General features: G+C 36.5%; 1 protein-coding gene across 2 annotated transcripts in view; it reads right to left on the reverse strand.

The window, feature by feature from the left end:
• Positions 1 to 12,658, reverse strand: part of CEMIP2 (cell migration inducing hyaluronidase 2) — a 146,916-nt gene extending 134,258 nt beyond the window's left edge. For both annotated transcript variants that reach the window (XR_007947726.1, XM_051962093.1), the window contains exon 1: positions 12,299 to 12,658. The gene's annotated coding sequence lies outside the window, so the exon portion shown is untranslated. The remainder of the gene's footprint in view (positions 1 to 12,298) is intronic.
• Between the last annotated feature and the right edge of the window lie 3,672 nt (positions 12,659 to 16,330).

Raw genomic sequence — 16,330 nt, forward strand, 5'->3', positions numbered from 1 at the left:
GCGGTTTTTCCCATTTTCTAAAGAGAAAGAGGCAACATCAGATATCAAGCTGATATTCAATCACTTAAAAAAAAAAAACCCCACCAAACAAAGAGTTAGTTCTATGATCATCATTTAGATCAATATGCACATTTTAAATATGTGTGGGTCAGAAACCATTAATAAAAAGACTGGATAGATCTCTAGAAGCAAAGCAAAGTTTATTATTCGTTCCAGAGAATCGGGGGTCCCACCCATCAAGCAGACAATCGAAGGGAGGAAGCACCGTAGGGGGCAGAGTCAATGCTTTTCATCCCTAACGCAAATTCCCCCTCCCACCACTGACCCTCATCCTTATTGGCTGAGGATCTTACATTCTAAACGCAGGAACTACCCAAGAAATTGAACTAGACCAATAAGTACATAGTTGCCCATATTTGGCTGAAATAGGGAGGATAACAAGAAGGGGGCTTAAGTATGCCCTTAGGATAGCAGGGAGGAGACTTTATTGTCCTAAAGAAGATAGCAGGGAGGAGACTTTAAGTATGCCCTTAGGAGAATAGCAGGGAGGAGACACTTAAGTATGTCCTTGACTTAATGCTTAAAGTCCTTCAGGCCTACTCAAACTTTGAAATAGACTTACTGATTTAGACAACTGTCTAGAAAGATCTCACCTTATCTCGTTCAAATGTAATTACCCTAACATAGTTAACTTTAAAAATGATGACCTTGAGTAATGCAAGATTTGAGCAGTGTAAGATTTCTGAATCATCACAAACTATTTATACAATTTGTCTTTCACAAATGTATGTGGGGAAAGCATATTTAGACATTTTAGAAAGCTTTTCAAACTTGATTGAAATAAAAAAATTTTCTAGTTAATTCTACTAATTTTACTTTTCAAAATTCAACTGAAACACTCTACTTCCAAATCCATCACAATGAATCAAGTTTTTGCTAGGGGGTCATCTGAAAATAACTTGAAATAAAGACGATGCTTGCACATATGGAGATATGAAACCCCTAAATGACTGAAAAATATACACACATCCTTCATGAAGACATTTGCTTCTGTGTGTATAGTCATAGTTCCAATCAATCTACTGTCTCTATTTTTACTGTTTACTTTTCACCTTTTGTTTCTTCTCAAAACATTTTAAACCACATAAAATGTTTATCCTAACTACTTTCATATATATGAACTATATACAAACCATTTATAAATGAGCATATTCCAACATTACACTTATAAATAACTGCAATAAGGGTCATTTAAATACCTTATTTAAATAAGCTAAACTTGAAAAAAAACAGAAAAAAAAATTTCCCTTAAGCAAGCATTTTAACTAGAGTAAAACATCACTTATAGTGACTGACTCAGTTTTTGGTTATGCTATGACAAAATGTATTAAACAAATACAATTGGGAAATATATTGCTTTCTAAATATTTAACACCAAAAAAGTTAAATATATCCCAGAATTATGTTTGTTTAGCTTGAGCATTTTAAAAAATGCACAAGGTGCTAAATTCAAGGAATATATGTGACCATGTTACACCAGTAGCAAACTGTGAAAATTTATCTATTTATACACAAAGCTTATTTGAACTACCTGTTCAATTATGGCCTGTTTAATCATTTTCAGTGATATCATCAACAAGACTTCTTTTCCTGTTTTAAGCATTTGTGATTTAAACATTTGTAATTTAAGCATTGTGATAAGTGGACTGTTTGATTTTTTTTTCATTCTTATATGTTTTCATTTATGTGACATGAAAGAGAATGAAATCTTCTATGCTCATGGTGACAACAGACTGCCCAAGTCTACCCCCTTTTTGAGATTGTTACATGCACACATTAATAGGGAAGCTTAACCCTAAAGCCAAGATGTATGACACAAGATACAGAACACTCTCCTCTTCAATGAAAGTGAAAAATGGAAAAAGAGACAGAGAGAGAACGAGAGAATGAGAACTGGACATTCTGGGCAATGTGGATGGGAGTAGGAAAGATAAGAAATGACAATGAGCAACACCTAAAACATCATTAAAGTCAATCTGAAGAAATTTCAAGGCAGATAAAGCACAATATACTCCCCAAAATAGAAAAAATAAGAGATGATCAAATTATAGAAGGATTTTTTTAAATCTCAAAAATTCAGTCTGGTTAAATTCCACCTACAATCTTCCTCTCGTTCTTTGTCCTTTTCAACTATTCCTCTCTTCTGTTTCCTCTTTATTTCAATTGCCATCTCATGGATTCCTTTTTTCTCCTTCCTCCAGTTCTATTACATAGCTGCTCCCCCCTCATTTTTTTTTCTTTTTCTCTCTCCCCGCCTCCATCCCAACCTTTCCTCTATTCTTCCTCTCTACCCGGATCCTCCATCAATCACTGGGTTAAGATGATACAAGAGATTCAGCCAATGGTGAATGATGACTGGGCTGAAGCACACAAAGCCAGTCTCTGGCATCTAATCAGCAGCATGACTAGACCCTCAAAGAAAAACCAAAAGGCAGGTGTCCCACTGCCTTGGAAGAGGATATTTTAATTAAGGTCACAGCAAAGGACAAAGCCAATGGATTCTTTTCAGAATACAGAGGAAAATGGAGCTCTGCACTAGGAAAAGAACTGATTAGTTAGAGGCTAGACTCCTGCTACTTATAATTTGTGTGACCTTAAACAAGTCACTTTCAGTTTCTTCATTTTAAAATGAAGGGTTGACCAAAATGATTTTGTAGCTCAAATATCATGTATGATTTTATCTCATTTATATTTTTCATTCAATTGAATTCAACATTTAGTAAGCATGGCAAATGATTCAGGGAGGTTTATGAAGTCAATTAATCCCATGCAACAAACATTTATCCAGTTGTCTATTTTGTGCAAGGCGCTATGCTAGATCTCAAAGCTACAAAGACAAAAATAAAACCATCCCCAACTATCTAGAAGTTTACATTTTAATGGACAGAATTATCCAAGGGACTGCTAACTATAAAAATAAGTGAACAATTAGAGTAAAAAAAACCCAAGAAGACAAGATCATGTACTGTCTAATTGATTTAGTAAAGCACTGATTTGGAAAAGTCTTAGAACTCAGAATATATATCCTTTGGCTAGATCATTTTAATTACCATATGCCTTAGTTTAATCATTAGTAATATATTTTAGTATTCAGATTTAAAGTATTTAGATAAGAAACAATTAATTCTTTGTATCATGAACTCTTTGTTAAGTCTGGAGAAAAGCCTCAGAGTAATGTATTGTTTTAATCTAGGCAATCTTTATTTTATTTTAAATTTTTAAAGCTTTTTATTTTCAAAACATATGCACAGATAATTTTTCAAATTTTCTCCTCTTTCCCCTTACCCCCCTCCCTTAGATGGCAAGCAATCCAATATATGTTATACATTCTAAAATATATGTTAAATCCAATATGTGTAAACATATTTATACAATTCTCTTGTTGCACAAGAAAAATTGGATCAAAAGGGAAAGAAAATGAGTTAGAAAACAAAATGTAAGCAAACAACATCAAAAAGAATAAGAATGTTATGCTGTTTCCACAGTCCTCTCTCTGGGTATAGATGGCTCTCTTCATCACAAGATCATTGGAACTGGCATCAATCATCTTCACTGTTGGAAGGAAATCACGTCCAACAGACTGAACATTGATATTGCCATGTACAATGATTTCCTGGTTCTACTCTTTCACTTCGTATCAGTTCACATAAGTCTCTCCAGACCTCTCTAAAATCACTCTCCCGATACTTTCTTATAGAACAAAAATATTCTATAACATTCATATACCATATTATTCTGCCATTCTCCAATTGATGGGCATCTACTCAGTTTCCAGTTTCTTGCCACAATAAAAACGGCTGCCAGAACGTTTTTGCACATGTGGGTCCCTTCCCCTTCTTTAAGATTTCTTTGGGATACAAGCCCAGTAGAAATACTGCTAGATCAAGGGGTATGCACAGTTTGATAACTTTCCTGAGTTATAGTTCCAAATTGCTCTCCAGAATGGATGGATCTGTTCACATTTCCACCAACAATGTATTAGTATCCCAGTTTTTCCACATCCCTTCCAACATTTGTCATTATTTTTTCCAAGTCATTTTAGCTAATCTGAGAGGTGTATAATGGTGCCTCAGAGTTGTCTTAGTTTGTATTTCTCTGATCAAAATGATTTAGAGTACCGTTTCATATGATTAGAAATGGTTTTAGTTTCTTCATCTGAAAATTGTTCATCTAGTTTCACCATTTATCAATTGGAAAATTGCTTGAATTCTTATAAATTTGAGTCAATTCTCCATATACTTTAGAAATGAGGCCTTTACCCTTAAACATAAAAATATTTTCCCAATTTATTGCTTCCCTTCTAATCTTGTCTGCATTAGTTTTGTTTGTACAAAACTTTTTAGCTTAATATAAGCAAAATTATCTATCTGGTGTTCAATTATGAGTTCCAGTTGTTCTTTGGACAAAAATTCCTTCTTTCTCCACAGATCTTCTGAGAGGTAAACTATCCTATTTTCTTTTAATTTGCTTATAATATCACTCTTTATATCTAAATCATGAACCCATTTTGACCTTATCCTGGTACGTTGTGTTAGGTGTGGGTCAAGGCCTAGTTTCTTCCATACTAGTTGCCAATTTTCCCAGCAGATTTTGTCAAATAATGAGTTCTTATACCAAAAGCTGGAATTTTAGGGTTTGTCAAACACTAGATTGCTACAGTGATCGACTATTTGTCCTGTGAATTTAATCTATTCCACTGATTGACTACTCTATGTCTTAGCCAGCTCCAAATGGTTTTAATGACCTCTGCTTTATGATATCGTTCTAGGGCTAGTACAGCTAGACCACATTCTTTGCATTTTTTTTTTTCATTAATTCCCTTGAATTCTTGATTTTGTGTTCTTCCGATGAACGTTGTTACTATTTTTTCTAGGTCTATAAAATAATTTCTTGGGAGTTTGATTATAAATTAAATGTAAGTAGATTAATTTAGATAGTATTGTCATTTTTATTATATTCATTCGGTCTACCAATGAGCACTTGACATATTTCCAACTGATTAGATCTAACTTTATTTGTGTGGAAAGTGTTTTATAATTATATTCATATAGTTCTTGACATTCTCTTGGCAGATAGATTCCCAAATATTTTATACTACTGACAATTATTTTGTATGGAGTTTCTTTTTGTATTTCTTACTGCTGGACTTTGTTGGGAATATATAAAAATGCTGATGATTCATGTGGATTTATTTTGTACCCTGCAACTTTGCTAAAGTTGTGAATTGTTATAGTAATTTTTTAGTTGATTCACTAGGGTTCTCTAAGTATACCATCATATCATCTGCAAAGAGTCATAATTTGGTTTCTTCATTACCTACTCTAATTCCTTTAATCTCTTTTTCTTCTCTTATTGCCAAAGCTAGCATTTCTAATAATGAAATAGTAATGATGACAATGGGCAACCTTGTTTTATTCTTGAACTTACTGGGAATGCTTTTAGTTTGTCTCTATTACATATGATGCTTGCTGATGGTTTTAAATAGATGCTACTGACTATTTTAAGAAAAAGTTCATTTATTCCTATACTGTCTAGTGTTTTTAATAGGAATGGGTGTTGGATTTTATCAAATGCTTTTTCTGCATCTATTGAGATAATCATATGGTTTTTGTTATTTTGACTGTTGATAAAGTTAAATATACTAATAGTTTTTCTGATGTTGAACCAGCCCTGCATTCCTGATATAAATTCTATTTGGTCATGGTGTATTATCCCAAAGATAATTTTCTGTAATCTCTTTCCTAATATTTTAAGATTTTTCATCAATATTCATTAGGGAGATTGCTCTATAATTTTCTTTCTCTGTTTTCATCCTACCTGATTTAGCTATCAGTACCATGTCTGTATCATAAAAGGAATTTGGTAGGAGTCCTTTTTCTATTTTTTTCAAATAGTTTATACAGTGTTGGAGTTAATTGTTCTTTAAGTGTTTGGTAGAATTCACATGTGAATCCATCTGGTCCTGGGAATTTTTTCTTGGGGAATAGATTAATAACTTGTTCTGTTTGTTTTTCTAAAATGGGAGTATTTAGGTAATTTATTTCCTTTTTTGTTAATATGGGCAATCTATATTTTTGTAGGTTTTCCTACATTTCACTTAGGTTATCAAATTTATTGGTATAAAGTTGGGCAAAATAATTCCTAATTATTGCTCTAATTTCCTCTTTATTGCTGGAAAGTTCTCCCTTCTCATCTTTGAGACTAACAATTTGATTTTACTCTTTCCTTTTTCTAATCAAATTAACTAAAGGTTCATCTATTTTGTTGGTTTTTTCACAAAACAAACTCTTAGCTTTACTTATTAATTCAATCATTTTTAATTTTCAATTTTATTAATCTCTCCTTTTATTTTTAGAATTTCAAGTATGGTATTTGATTGGGCTTTTAAATTTGTTCTTTTTCTAGCTTTTTTAGTTTTAAGCCCAATTCATTGATCTTCTCTTTCTCTATTTTATGCAAGTAAGCATCTAGATATATAAAATTTCCCCTTATTGCCGCTTTAGCTGCATTCCATAAATTTTAGTATGTTGTCTCATTGTCATTCTCCTGGATGAAATTATTGATTGTGTCTATGATTTGCTGTTTCATCCATTCATTCTTTAGGATGATATTAGTTTCCAGTTACTCTTTGGTCTATTTTTCCCTGACCTTTTAATTTTTATTGCATCATGATCTGAAAAAATGCATTTACTATTTTTGCTTTTCTGCATTGGATTTTGGGGGTTTTATGCCCTAATACATGGTCAATTTTTGTATAGGTCCCATGAATTGCTGAGAAAAAAGTGTACTCTTTTCTATCTCCATTCAATTTTCTCCAAAGATCTATCATACCTAACTTTTTTTAGTATTTTATTTACTTCCTTAACGTCTCTCTTATTTATTTTGTGGTTTGATTTATCTAGTTCTGATAGAGAAAGATTGAGATCCCCCACTATTATATACATATAGTTTTGCTATTTATTTCATCTTGCAGTTCTCTTAATTTCTCCTTTAGGAATTCAGATGCTACACCACTTGGTGCATATATGTTTAGTACTGATATTTTTTCATAATCTATGGTACTCTTTAGCATAATATGATTTCCTTCCCTATCTCTTTTAATTAGATTTATTTTTACCTTTGCTTCATCTGAGATGATGGCTACTGCTGCTTTTTTTATTTCACCTGAAGCATAATAGAGTCTGCTCCAGTTTTTTACCTTTACTCAGTATGTATCATTCTGCTTTAAATGTGTTTCTTGTAAACAACATATTGTTTGGTTCTGGCTTTTAAGGCACTCTGGCATCTGCTTACACTTTATGGGAGAGTTCATCCCATTCACATTGCATCACCCATGCTCTTGATGTAATTTGGACTGATATGGGGGAAGTAGGAAAGTGGTTGATGAATTGTTGTCAAAAATACAACTGTATTGCTGTGTGTTTAAGATTTGGGATGGCAATTGTTAAATTGTATAACTATTGCTGTTATGGATGTATAGGAAGTTTATTTGTGGGATGGTTACTTGATGGTTTAGCTTTGAAATCCCTTAATTCTGTTGGAATTGCTCTGGCAGACTATTCTCTGCTTGAAAGCCTGATTTTCTGTTTCCTAAAAATCAGGTGATTTTTCATTCCATTCCATTCCTTCCATTCCAATCTCTCCAGATAGCAACAACTAATTAGATACTTTCCTCTCCCCTTCTCAATGCTCTCTTACTTGTGATGTAATCTCTTGCATAAAAGCTGTGTATCTTTACTACTTCTTTAGCCCTCCTACCACGAGTTTTCTCTTTCCCTTATCTCATGATAGAACAACTCATCCTCTGGAGGTTTTAATAAACAACCTTTTTGCTTTCTACTGAGTGATCTCTGAGTAGTTATTTTGAGTAAGGGTCTTCTACATCCCACACAGAATGACCTGGGTATGTTTCTAGAAAGAAGGAATTAAATCACCCAATAGGGACAATCGAAGGTTAAAGAGAAAGTGGATAATTGTAAATGCATTCTATTGTGACTTGCATTAGCAAGGAAGCTCAGAATATCAATATACACTTTCAGTGGCTCTCTACTGCCAGTGTAATAGAACAGGAACTCCTGATCCTAGAATCTAAGTCCTCTATAATCTGCCAGTGTTCTACTTTTCTGGCTTTAACATGTACTCTTCTATATCACATATGCTATATTCAACCAAACTGGACCAGTCTCCATTTCCTATTTTCATATTGCCTCCCTACAAATCCCTCCCTACAAAATGAGAGACATTGGACAATATGGTTTTTTAGGTCCTTTCCACCTAAATAAAGCACCAGACGTGAAGTTATAAAAACATAAGTTCAAATCCAGGTTCACATAGTTTTAAGCTGTGTGACTCAAGAAAAGTTACTTAACTTCTCAGTTTCAGTTTAAATAAAACCGAGGATAACAATAACAAGATCAAACTAGACAATAATTGTAAAGTATTTAGCACATTGTCTGGTAAGAGTATGCTATATAAATATTAGCAATCAACACCATCATCATCATCAATGATCCTTCAAGGTCCAATTCCACAGTCACTTTGTTCTTCCAAACCAGCTATCTTCCTCATTCTCCTCCCATCAGAGGGAGAATTTGTCAACTTTGAAATGAATATTATCAGGACCCCAGGGTCCTGATTGGTGAGTTTTTGCCTTATCTTGCCTACAACCCAGGTGACCATATAATTCCCAGCAATTTCCCAACCAGTATTTATTCCTCACTTTTTGTCCAAATCTATGTGCTATCTTAACTGATTAAAATGTAAACTCGTTAAGAGTTTGGGATTTTATTTGAATGTATTTGCATGGCCAATAACGCATTTAAAGCATATATTTTCCTGACTGCCTTTCCCTGAAAAATGATCTCTGATTCAAATTTCTCAAACCACTTATATCTTCCCTTTGAACTTAACATACTCCCATTTGTTTCCTTGTATTTTCTCTACCCTCAGCCCAACCCCAAAAGTTGACTGAAAGTAATCTGTTTCATATCTATCTTTTTATATCTAGAAACTAGAACAGTGCCTTTCTTCCAGAGCAATTGATGGACAATTATTTACTGAGCACCTATTATGTATCAAGTGCTATAGTAGTTATTGAATATGAAAAGACAAAAATGAAGGCTCAAGGAAACTAAAATCTAGTCAGGAGAGACAACATGTAAATATAATGATTTTTGTACTAGACCTATTATGACTTCCACTTAACTACTTCTGCTCCCAGGCCAACTCATATAATAGCTAGCATTTATATAGTGCTTTAAGGTTGCAAAACACTTTTATATGTGTTATATAATTTAATACTCAAAACAACCCAGTGAGATAGTTGTCATTACCTCCATTTTACAGATAAGATAACTAAGGCTGAGAGTAGATAAGTGATTAATCCAAGCTTATGTAGCTAAGTGTCAACAGCAGATTTTGAAAGCAGGTTTTCCTGACTCCAAGTCTAGGAACTCTAACTAATGCCAACTAGGTTGTCACATATGGTGTATACAAAGTAGATATTTTGTGAAGCAGGTAGATGGCATGGTAGAATGCCAGTCCAGGAGACAGAAGGCTACTGTTCAATTGTTTCAGTTTTGTTGACTCTTGTGACTGCATTTGGGCTTTACTTGGCTAAGATACTGGAATTCTCATTTTTTACAAATGAGAAAAGGATCACACAGCTAATAAGTGTCTGAGATTAGACCTGAACTCAGGAAGATAAATCTTTCTGACTCTAGGCCCAGCATTCTAGCCTGGAGTCAGGAGGACCCGAGTTCAAATTCAAGCATTTCCCCAGAACGGGAAAATCATCCATACAAAAAAGAAGTGGGTGATAAGAGTACTATGCCTAAAGAACAATATTAACTAGACTACCTATGTGAGTGTGCAGTGTGCAAGCAATTAGGACACATAGTAGATAGCTGTTAAATGTTTATTCATTGAATTTATGAATTTCTTGAAAGTGGCAGCTTATGTTAAGTGAATATTGTTGTTGTTTGTCCTTCCCTCTCAAAAAGGACCATGACATCTGGAAGATGATGCCATGATTTGCAAGTGAATTGTATTTTAAGAGAGTTGAGAACTATGCAAAGTCACTGGCCTCACTTCTACAGAGTCATCTGGATCGAATGGAAAGATATTAAGAGATGACACTGGATGCAGTGGGAGACCGTGGCATTTTTAAGCAAAGGTTTTTTTGTTTTTGTTTTTTTTAACAAGTCCCTGATGAAATGAAGCAAAGAATGGTCTCTTTTATCTAAAATTTAAAAAAAAAAAAAAAAAAACACCAACGGGGGAAGGAGGGAGGGGAAGGAAAGAAACAATTGCTAATCAAATTCACTCTGAATCAATCAAGATCCAAACAATGACCAAGTGAGACTTGAGTTGGAGCCTCCTATTGGCCAATCAATGAGAGCCAGTGATTTGGGTTTAAGGCCAGGTCCTTAAGAAAGAGATCTAACCCTTTAAACTCCAAGCTATCTAGCAAGGTTTCTGTGATCAAAGTTTAAGTGATTAAAATTTACTCTATAAGGATAGTAGTGGAGATCAGAAACAGAAAGGGAGGGAGGAAGAAAAAGGAGGGAAGAAGCTGTGCTGCTCTATTGGAACTGGCCTCTACTCTTCCTGGATGCCTGGATGGGACTTCAAATCTAATACAAAGACAGATTCTACTATCTCAGTAGGGCACTCCTACTACTTACAGATCACGGTTTTTCCTTAATTATCAAAGCATCAGATAGATGATGCTATGACTTGCAAATGAACTGAATTTAAGTGAGAGAAGTTCTGTGCAAAGTCATCAGACTCACTATTCTCCAAAGCCATCTTGCTCCAATGACAAGATATATATCAGGACAACTGGAGACGGCCCTGCATGTTTTGTGGATGCTAATGAAATGAAAATGAAAGATCAATAAAACTCTGCTATTAAAGAATCACAACATATGATTGAGTTTAAGTTTCTACATGTTCAAAATAAAGTTTCTTATTGCAGTTTAAATTCAGCTCAGGCCAGCTGCCTTCAACTTGTATCTTCTCTCAATCTCAATTATTCCTTTTGATATGTACAATCTATAACAATGGTGCATCTTAAATACTTATATTATGTACTTCTGCTGTCAATTTCCAATTGCATTAAATGTGGACCTCAGAAAGTTAGTTCCTCATGTTTGGAATAAACCAAGAAATGGATTGGTTTTAATCCGTTAACATTTTAGCAAAACAAGCTAAAGGAAACTTGGAGTCAGCCTCTTAGTCCTGGTCTGGCCACTAGGCTTATGTCTAAGAAGTAAGGAATTTATTTTTCATCTTATACATAAGGAAACTAAAAAACAGAGTTGTACTCACTTATCCCTATGAGTTCTTCAGCGTGTGAAGTCCCATGATCTGTGCTATTTAACTCAAAACACATCATGAGAAGAAGCCTGTAGGCCTGTTCTCCTCGCCTATGCAGAAAAGGCATCTGGAGTTCACTGTAATCCTGAAAGCAACCCCCTTCAGTCCTTCAATACATTCAGTACAATAAAGTAAAGACTGACTTTAGAAATCAGGTAAAAGTAAGTACAGCTACAATTTTGGTCCTGTTCCTTTCAATCTTATCTAAAATTCAACAATATATGAAGTTGGAATATTTAGTTCTCAAAAAGCTTCCAAATTTTAGATGCAGTCTATTGCAAACTTCTCTACAAAAAAAAAAAAAAAAAAAACCCTCTATCAAATTAGCAATAGGACAGAGCCATCAAACACACGTGTATGTGTGTATGTGTGTGTGTGTGTGTGTACACATATACACACAATGCATTGCAACAATCTTTCCCAGAAGCAGGCTTCCTGTGAGGTTTATTTCCACATCCCCTTTTGCCCCCCAGCTCCTAGAGTTTGAATGTTCACATGAATTTTAAAAGGCCCATTGTTTCCTTTCCAGAAAACTAGGTAAAAACTACGATGGAGACAGCAATTCCCCAACTAATCTTTTCAAAGGAGTGGGTTCACTTTACTGGGGATCCCATTATTCCTAATCCCGAAAGGAAGGGAGTCAGCATAGAGAGGCAAACCCGGCCGAGTAGGGGCTGAGGGGGGGAGGGTTATTAATTCACCCGGAATCCCCAACATGCTCCCTCACTAGACTTAGCCCAGCAGGCTGCGGCTGGCTCGTTGTGAACTAGACGAACTCGTCGCCGGGTCTGTCTACATGGTTAATCCTGTCGCGGGGTAAAGCACCCCCTGAAAAGGGACAGAAATTATAGCTGCTTACCTTTCTCTCCCCAGTTTGGTGTCGGGTAATTTGGGTATCTAAAACGCGGCAGTCAAGACAGACTGGGTTGTGGTCCTTCTGCCCCTTGTCCCGGTTTTGCTTTCCATGGCAATGGAAACTCGTTGAGCCCGGGCTTCTGTGGGGCTGTAGTAGGGTTACCGCTACAGCGGCTGCTTCCAGCAGCTTTTGCTCAATGGGTGAAATACTTTCCTCTTGCGAGTGACGTGCGGTTTCCTCCCTCTCAGAATAGCCCGGAGCTTTAGGGTGGGGGCGGAGGGAAGAGAGGAGGCGGGGGCATCCAGAGAGAGAGAGAGAGATCCCGCAGTGCCCGCCGCTTTTTATTCCGCAGCTACTGCTCTGGGTTTCCCCACCCCCACCCCCACCCCCCCTTCCCTTTCCAAGGAGGAAAAGTGGTGTAGTTCGGCAGGACGTCTCGGAGCCCCTTCGGGAAGGGACAAAGCCTGGGCGGCAACCACGGCAACTAACTGGCCAGTGCTGCAGCTCCGAGGTGCAGAGCTTTCAATTCTAGGAGTTCGGCCGCTGAGGGAGCAGCTGCTCTCTTCTACCCCAGCCAGCTTCTTTCTGCCTGAGGGACGCCATGGCCCCGGCTGTGCTGAGCCAGGCCGAGAGTTGCGAGTGGGGGCGGGAGAAAGGCGGGGAGGAAAGGGGAGAAGGCGGTGCTTCGAGAGTGAAAGGGCGGTGGCAGCTCTCTCTCCGCGGGGCGGGAGCTCGAGCTAGGTGAGAACCCACCGCCGCTCACTGCTCCCACCTAGGAACAACCCTATTCTGCAGCCGCCGTCCTGGTGTCCCACCTAACCCGAAACCTTACTCCTGGGGTCCGGGAAAGGAGGCATTGCTTCCATTTCACATTCAGGAATTCGCTCTCCTTTCCCAACACCCCCACGCTGGGCAGAGGGGAAATTGCTACTGCTTTCTCTGCCAGTTGTTGAGTGTCCTCTCACTTTATGGAATCTCGGTGTGGGAAGGGGACCAAGGAGACTCTAGCTCGGCTCGTACTTGAATTAAAATCCCTATTACAACATCCCAAACAAGGATTATTTAGCTTTTGAGGAGAGAGAAAATAAATCTGCTCCTGAAGCAGCCCAATTCCACTTTCTACGAAGTCCTCTGCTCAAAAGGAAGTTTTTCCTCCATATATGAAAGAAATCTAGCCTAAAAATATTTCTGCAACCTAAACCCATTGATCCTGGATCTGTTTGCCATCTCCACCCCCATGCCACTCCCGAGGCCAAGCAGATCAAGTCTAGGCCTCAAATATTCCGAGACAGCCACCATCTTAATTCTTCATCTCAGTTTAATGCTGTAGGTATCACTAGTTGACCCGTACTCGTTTTATCGTTGAGGAAACTGAAAACAGAAGAGGGAAAATTACTTGCCCAAGGTCACACAGGTTCTAAGTAGCAAAACTGGCGTTTGAACTCGGGTCTAATGATTCCAAAGGTGGTGCTCAAAATAATTATTAAGTGCTTATGATATGCCAGGCATTGTGCTAAGCACTGGATATTACATCAGTAAATTCTTCTATAATTCTAGTCTTTATTTTTCTGACTTCTTGATGAAAAATGTTCCTCCCTACTAAGTGAAATGAGCAGAACCAGAAGATCATTATACATGGCAACAACAAGATTATATGATGATCAACTCTGATAGATGAGGCTCTCTTCAACAATGAGATGATTCAAACCAGTTCCAACTGTTCAGTAGAGAAGAGAATCAGCTACACCCAGAGAAAGAACTATGGGAAGTGGAACATAGAATTTCCACCCTTTCTCCAATTGTTTGCTTGCATTTTTGTCTATTTTTGTACTCACACTATTTCTGGGTCAGAGGGACTTCTTCACTGAACTCATGATTGTATCAGTCCAACTGCTGAGTGTAAATCCTTACGTCCATGTTTGGATGCCAAAATGTAATGTTTGGGCTAGCTTTCTGAAGGTCTTGGGACCAGCCTTGTTTCAGCAGAATAGTCACCACAAGAATAGTCAGGAATAAAGTCTAAAGTCTTAATTATCTCCTTCACAGTCTGTCTCCTTCACCTAGGGCTGAGCTAGCTTCTGTGGGACCTTCAGATGGGCCTTGGTCTTCTTAGTGGAGGAGTGCAGAAGGCAGAAGAGCCATCAGGATGGTGGGAGATGGAATATCTCTCTTCCAGTCCTTATTGGCTCTTATATACCTTATTGTAGTTATAACATTACAGCATACTGATCATGTGTGAACTTAGAGAACCATTATTACATCACCATGCTAAGTACTAAGTATATATGTAAACTAGATAATCATTGTCTCATCAATTCCTCTAAGTTAATACCTTGTTTCAAGTATACTTCTCCAGAATTCTGGCTCTCTCCAACTACACACATGTCAGATTAGCTAAAATGACAGGAAAAGATAATGGCAAATGTTGGTGGGGATGTGGGAAAACTGGAACACTGATACATTGTTGGTAGAACTGTGTTACAGTTCCACCAACAGTGAATGGATCCAACCATTCTGGAGAGCAGTTTGGAACTATACTCAGAAAAGTTAAAAAACTTTGATCCAGTAGTGTTTCTACTGGGATTATATCCCAAAGAGATCTTAAAGGAGGGAAAGGGAGCCACATGTGCAAAAAAAAAAAAAAAAAAAAAAAAAAAGAGTGGATGCCCATCAATTGGAAAATGCTGAATAAATTATGTTATATGAATGCTATGGAATACTATTGATCTGTAAGAAATGAACAGCAGGATGATTTCAAGAGAAGTCTGGAGAGACTTACATGAACTGATGCTAAATGAAATGAGCAGAACAAGGAGATCATTATACATAGCAACAACAAGACTACACGAAGATCAGTTTGATGGATATGGCTCTCTTCAACATTGATTTGATTCAAACCAGTTCCACTTGTTCAGTGATGAAGAGAGCCATCTATATCTAGAGAAAGAACCATGGGAACAGAGTGCGGAACACAACATAGCATTCTCACTTTCTCTGATGTTATTTGCTTGCATTTTATTTTCTTTCTCAGTTTTTTCTTCCTTCTTGATCTGATTTTTCTTGTGCAACAAGATAATTGTATAAATATGTATCCATATATTGGATTTAACATGTATTTCAACATATTTAACATGTATTGGACTACCTGCCAGCTAGGGGAGGGGGTGGGAAGAAGGAGGGGAAAATTTGCAAACAAAAGGTTTTGCAAGGGTCAATACTGAAAAAATTACCCAAGCATATGCTTTGAAAATAAAAAGCTTTAGTTAATTTAAAAAAAAAAAAAAGAATTTGTATGTTATACCAGTTAGTAAATATGTTTTATTGATACTACTTCATCAATTATGGTATCTTTTAGCAAGATGTAGTTTTCTTCCTTATCTTGTTTAATTATGTCTATTTTTACTTTTACTTTGTTTGAGATAAGAATTAATACCCATGATATTATTTTTTCCTCAGCTGAAGTATAATAGATTGTGCTCCAGCCTCTTAACTTTACTCTGCTTCATGTGTTTCTTATAAATGTAGGATTCTGATTTTTGATCTATTCTGCTATACACTTCAGTTTTATGGGAGAGTTCATCCCATTCACATTCACAGTGTATTTCTCTCTATTCTATTTTCCCTCTTTTTTTTTGTTCTCTCACTTCCTACTTTCCTTCTTCCCAGTGTTTAGATTCTGTCTATTCCTAAGTCTGCCTTCCCTTCGGTCAGTCCCTATCCATTCTCCTTTACTTAATTTCCTCCCATTCTATTGCCCTGTCAGGTAAGATAAACTTATATACTTAATTGCTTGTTTATGTTGATCCAATGGTGAGAGTAAGGTTCAAGCGATACTCATTGCCCACTCACTCATCTTCCCTTCCACTGTAATAGTCTTTCATGTTTCTTCATGTGAAATAATTACTTCACTCTACCTCTCCCTTCCTTCTGTACCTAGTGTATTTCTTTCTCATTCCTTAATTTTTTTTAAATCATTCCCTCAAATTCACCTTATATCCAAATCTTCTTGCTGTACTATTAGTGATACAATTTTTA

The sequence above is a fragment of the Antechinus flavipes genome, chromosome 1, assembly GCF_016432865.1.
Source record: "Antechinus flavipes isolate AdamAnt ecotype Samford, QLD, Australia chromosome 1, AdamAnt_v2, whole genome shotgun sequence".
In the NCBI taxonomy this organism is placed as follows: domain Eukaryota; kingdom Metazoa; phylum Chordata; class Mammalia; order Dasyuromorphia; family Dasyuridae; genus Antechinus; species Antechinus flavipes.